The sequence below is a fragment of the Bubalus kerabau genome, chromosome 7, assembly GCF_029407905.1.
Source record: "Bubalus kerabau isolate K-KA32 ecotype Philippines breed swamp buffalo chromosome 7, PCC_UOA_SB_1v2, whole genome shotgun sequence".
NCBI classification, from domain to species: Eukaryota; Metazoa; Chordata; class Mammalia; order Artiodactyla; family Bovidae; genus Bubalus; species Bubalus kerabau.
Genome location: NC_073630.1, coordinates 46267446 through 46273771, shown reverse-complemented (window position 1 = coordinate 46273771; position 6326 = coordinate 46267446). Strand labels below are relative to the sequence as shown.

General features: G+C 41.4%; 1 pseudogene; it reads left to right on the top strand.

The window, feature by feature from the left end:
* The first annotated feature begins 218 nt into the window (after window positions 1–218).
* LOC129657407 (ferritin light chain-like) lies at window positions 219–748 on the top strand (annotated as a pseudogene).
* The last annotated feature ends 5578 nt before the right edge of the window (window positions 749–6326 follow it).

Sequence of the window (6326 nt, the reverse complement as noted above, 5' to 3'; positions counted from 1 at the left end):
TAAGATGGGCAGTGCACTTGGAGGTCTGTCTCTTGCTTCATATCTTGCTTCAACAGTGCTTGGTCAGAACAGACACAGGGATGCCTCCTGCTCCAGCCTCCAACCACCCTCCAACTTTTTTCTAGCTGCAACATTTGAAATCAGCCACTCAGCTGTCCAAGATCACTGGGACCAGCCAACACCATTTTTTGAGCTTAACTCCTTATTACTGATCAACTATGAGCTCCCAAATTCATCAGAATTATTCCACCAAGGTGAGGCCACTGTCAACATTCGTTTGAGGGCTTTCTACACCTGCCTCTCTCTGGGCTTCTATTTCAACCACGATGATGTGACTCTGGAGGGTGTGGACCACTTTTTTGTGCAAATTGGCCAAGGAGAAGTTCAAGGGTATGGAGCTTCTCTTGAAAATACAAGACCAGCGCAGCAGCTGTGCCCTCTTTCTGGCCATGCAAAAGCCATCTCAAGATAAGTGGGGTAAAACCCAGGATACCATGGAAGCCATCCTTCTCATGGAGAAGACCCTGAGCCAGGTCTTTTGAATCTGCATGGCCTACGCTCTGCCCGCACAGACCCCCACCTCTGTGACTTCCTGAAGAGCCACTTCCTAGACAAGGAGGTGAAATTGATGAGTTACCACCTGACCAACCTCCACAGGCTGGCTGCTCCCCAGGCTGGACTGGGTGAATATCTCTTTGAAAGCACCCTCAAGCATGATCAGGAGCCCCTGGGGCCCAGTGGCCTTTGAGGAGCCCCACTAACATCAGAGCTTGTGCCTAACCCCCTATCTGCTGCCACTGGGCAGCTATTTAACACACTGGAAAACTCTCTCAAGCCTTGGAGCAAATGGAAACAATAAAGCTTCTTGAAGCAAAAAAAAAAAAAATTAAGATGGTTAATTTAATGTTATGTATTTATACTCACAATTAAAGATAAGATAAAATTAATATGTAAATCTATTATGACCCATGCAGGGCTACATACCAGAAAGGAAATTCTGGAAACATAGCTCCAACTTAGCCAGTTTAACACAAAACAAATCCTCCACACATCGCGCTCTTACATTTGGAAAATTGAATTAGATAATGCATTTGAAAGCACTTAGGTGGTTATATATGTAGGTATATGTTAGTACCTAATCTTTATTGTCGAGTTTGTACATTTTCTTATACAGCAATTTTCTGGCCTCATATTGTTGTTATGTCACATATTATTCTCGTTTGAAAACCCCTCATCAGTTCTTTCCAATAGCACAATTTTAAGCTCACCTTCCCCTTCTAGGACAGGGTGCTGTCCACCACCAAACTTAGTAAAAAGATGTGACTGAGCAAAACTATGTGTTCTGGGACAAATTGTTCTGTGACTCAGAATTCAAGTCACTATGAGACTCCATGGATGGAATGGGAAGCCCTGCCTTTGAGAAAAGGAAAATGGATTTTCTGTTGTATGTCACTTCAGGAGAGCATTAGATGTCAAAGGATCCCAGATACTAAGAAACAAAACTGCCTATACCAGAAATAGAATGTGAGAGAATATCAGAGAAGTCAACAGGCCCTTCACAAAGTGTCTGCAGTGCAAGCCATCAGTGGAAGTTATGAGGCCAAGAGAAAGGAAAGGGGCTGATACAGGAGAACCATGGCCTGGGGATGAGAGTGTTATGGTCAGGCATGTACAGCTCTGGGCTCTCTACTCAGTGCTATGTGGTGACCTAAATGGGAAGAAAATTCAAGGAGGGGCTATATGTGTTAATATATGTATAGCTGATTCACTTTGCTGTACAATAGAAACTAACAGTGTTGTACAGCAACTAAATGTCAATAAAAATTAATTTAAAAATAAAATGACCTTTCTCTATGAAATAATGGCAATAGCCATTCCTTTTAAAACATCGTCCCAATGTAGCCTTTCAATTAAAAAATAATAATAGCACTTTCCAGGAAAACACACACACAAACATACACATACCTTGAAAACATTACGGAAAAATTATACACCAGATGGTTAAAATGGTTGTGTGAAGATACTGGGGATACTCAGTTTCAACTTTTATATATTTCTGTATTGTTTGAAGTTTTTATAACAATTATATATTGCTATTGTAGTTGGAAAAATAAAGATTTATAAAATCTTTTTGTAAAAGAAGGCACAACTACCTTACAAAATTGGCAAGTACACCATGACAGTGAAAGATTTTAAAATATCTCTTTCAATGATTGATTGTAAAGAGAATCAGGATTTGTCACCTCAAAATATGACACTTTGACATAAGAATTATTTTGTTCTGAAGGCTTTTGAGTTTCTTCAATCGCTCGTATGTCTAAAAGCAGAGCCTCCCAAAAGAGCTCAAGTGTCATAAACACCCTTCCTAGAGTAACTCTTAGTCGTCTCTCCTTAGAGAAAGTGACGACCGTACCCAGACTGACATGTTACAAGCTGTCATGTTTCTATTCATTGTCCAGGCTGCATTTATCCTGCCAAAAAATCATTTGCCTTTCCATAAGTGCCCTTTCTCCCCCTTTCTTTTCCCCTACTAAGTTAGGTATGTAGACCCCAAATTTTTATCAGCCTTTGAAGTTATTCATCTCTGAAAGCTCCCAAATATATGTATAATGTAGTGGTGCATGCTCAGTCATGCCCAACTCTTTGTGACCCGACGGATGATAGCCCACCAGGCTTCTCAGTCCATGGAATTCTCCAGGCAAGAATACTGGGATGGGTTGCTATTTCCTCCTCCGAAGGATCTTCCCAAGCCAAGGATCAACTGTCATCTCTTGTGTCTTCTGCATTGGCAGGCAGATTCTTTACCACTGAGCTACCAGGGAACATGTATAAAGCACATGTTAATTAATTTCTTTTTCTCTTGTTAATCTGTGTTTTGTTAGTCTAATTTACAGAGCCCCAGCCAAGGAACCAAGATGGGTAGAAAGAAAAGACTATGTCCTCCCCCACAATACCTAAAGTAGGCAAAATAAAACAGAACAAAATAAAAAATTGCATGAGTATAGGACATTTAAACAACACAATTAGCAAGCTAGACCTAATGGATACATGTAAAACTTTGTACTTAACAATTGGAGAAGACATGAAATACTTATACAAATTCCCAGGCACCAAATCATAAAAAAATATATATATATACATTTTAATGAACAACACCATACAAGATGCATTAGTTGACAAGAATGTAATTAAGATAAAACCCACAATGACAAAAAGAAATAAAAATGGAAATGAATAAACATTTAAACATACTGCTTCCAATGATCAAAAGTTGAAGGATACAGCTAAAGTGGTTTTTAGAGGGAATTTATAGCCCAACTCGGAGAAGGCAATGGCACCCCACTCCAGTACTCTTGTCTGGAAAATCCCATGGGCGAGGAGCCTGGTAGGCTGCAGTCCAGGGGGTCGCTAAGAGTCAGACACGACTGAGTGACTTCACTTTCACTTTTCACTTGCATGCATTGGAGAAGGAAATGGCAACCCACTCCAGTGTTCTTGCCTGGAGAATCCCAGGGACGGTGGAGCCTGGTGGGCTGCCATCTATAGGGTAGCACAGAGTCAGACACGACTGAAGCGACATAGCAATAGCAATAGCCCAACTGCAAGTCTATTAGAAAAACAAAGAACTTGAAAAAGTAGGTTTTAAGCATCTAAAATAAGAAAGGAAAGACAAAACTACAATAAACCCAAAAGAATTTTTTAAAAAAGAAAATCTGCTGTACACCTGAAACTAACACAATGTTTTAAATCAACTATATGCCAAAAAAAAAAAAGTTAAAAAGAAAAGAAAGTATCAAAGATAGCAGAAGGAATTAGTAAAATAGAAAAATATATAATAGTGGCATTCAACTCAGCCAAAAGTAAGCTACATGAAAAGATTAATTAAAAGGATAAACCACTGGAAAGATTGTCCAGGAAAAAGAGAAAAGATAAATAATTCTAGAAATTTAAAAGGGGACACAACCACAGATGCATTATGGATGAAAACACCACAAGGTTTTAAAAACTCTTGACCAACAAATTTTAAGACAAGTGAGAAGATAAATTTTGAATTTATTGAAAATATTGAATTATCAGACAGAGCTGACTGAAAAAGAAATAGACCTAAATGATCCTAAATCCAATTAAAAAAATCACTCATTTAAAATATTTTCACAAAGAAGTACTATGTCAGTTTTACAGTAATCATCTATCAAATTTTTACTTCAATCTTACACAAAATCTGTGAAAGAATGAAAGAAGTGGGAGCAATTTCCAAATCATTTTGTGAGGCTAAATGACTGACACAAATACTGCCGCTGCTGCTGCTGCTAAGTCTCTTCAGTCATGTCCGACTCTGTGCGACCCCGTAGACGGCAGCCCACCAGGCTCCCCCGTCCCTGGGATTCTCCAGGCAAGAACACTGGAGTGGGTTGCCATTTCCTTCTCCAACGCATGAAAGTGAAAAGTGAAAGTAAAGTCGCTCAGTCGTGTCCGACTCTTAGCGACCCCATGGACTGCAGCCCACCAGGCTCCTCTGTCCATGGGATTTTCCAGGCAAGAGTACTGGAGTGGGGTGCCATTGCCTTCTCCTAGGCATGGACAATTCAAGAAAGGTAAATTATAGACAAGTCTCACATATGAACACATATGCAAAAATCCCATACAAAATGATGGCAAATCAAATACAGCAATGAATTTAAAAAAAAAAAAAAAAAAACATCATTGTTGCAGGAAGGGGGACCCCTTCCAGGGCCCAAAACTGGGCTCTGGTCTAACACTCGGAAATGAATCATCCAAGGAGACACATGTGCTGACAAAGCAAGAGATTTTATTGGGAAAGGGCACCCGGGTGGAGAGCAGTAGGGTAAAGGAACCCAGGAGAACTGCTCTGCCGCGTGGCTCGCAGTGTCAGGTTTTATGGTGATGGGATTAGTTTCCGGGTGGTCTTTGGCCAATCATTCTAATTCAGAGTCTTTCCTGGTGGCGCACGCATCGCTCAGCCAAGATGGATGCTAGCGAGAGGGATTCTGGGAAGTGGACGGACACGGGGTGTCTCTTTTCGACCTTTCCCGAACTCTTCCAGTTGGTGGTAGCTTATTAGTTCTGTATTCCTTATCAGGATCTCCTGTCATAAAACAACTCATGCAAATGGTTACTATGGTGCCTGGCCAGGGTCGGCGGTTTCAATCACTGTGCTTCCCCTGACATCATGACCAAGGTGGGTTTCTTTTGGACAAGAGTTTGGTTGAATTTCAGAAAATCTTGTCAGGAATTATTTCTGATGAGATGGTGGGCTGGGCAGGTAGGCAGGTAATAAGGGTCACCAACTGATGCTTCCTCTGAAACCAACTGAAAATTCAAGATAACAGATTTTTAAAATCATCTTCCAAGCCTCAAAGGACTAGATGGAAAGTGAGTAACACTCCAACCAGAAACTAAGAGAAGGTGGGCACGCACTGAGCAATGGAACTTGAGCTAGCCTTATATCTGAGAGCATTCATTTAATCCTAGAAAATGAATCCTTGATTTATCACAGCCTTGCAAGTGTAGGAAACAAGGCCCAGTTCAGTTCAGTTGCTCAGTCGTATTCGACTCTTTGCAACCCCATGAATCGCACCAGCCAGGCCTCCCTGTCCATCACCAACTCCCGGAGTTCACCCAGACTCACGTCCATCGAGTCAATGAAGCCATCCAGCCATCTCATCCTCTGTCGTCCCCTTCTCCTCCTGCCCCCAATCCCTCCCACCATCAGAGTCTTTTCCAATGAGTCAACTCTTCGCACGAGGTGGCCAAAGTACTGGAGTTTCAGCTTCAGCATCATTCCTTCCAAAGAATTCCCAGGGCTGATCTCCTTCAGAATGGACTGGTTGGATCTCCTTGTAGTCCAAGGGACTCTTAAGAGCCTTCTCCAACACCATAGTTCAAAAGCATCAATTCTTTGGCGCTCAGCCTTCTTCACAGTCCAACTCTCACATCCATACATGACCACAGGAAAAACCATAGCCTTGACTAGATGGACCTTTGCTGGCAAAGTAATATCTCTGCTTTTGAATATGCTATCTAGGTTGGTCATAACTTTCCTTCCAAGGAGTAAGCGTCTTTTAATTTCATGGCTGCAGTCACCATCTGCAGTGATTTTGGAGCCCAAAAAAATAAAGTCTGTCACTGTTTCCACTGTTTCCCCATCTATTTCCCATGAAGTGATGGGTCCGGATGCCATGATCTTCGTTTTCTGAATATTAAGCTTTAAGCCAACTTTTTCACTCTCCACTTTCACTTTCATCAAGCAGCTTTTTAGTTCCTCTTAACTTTCTGCCATAAGGGTGGTGTCCTCTGCATATCTG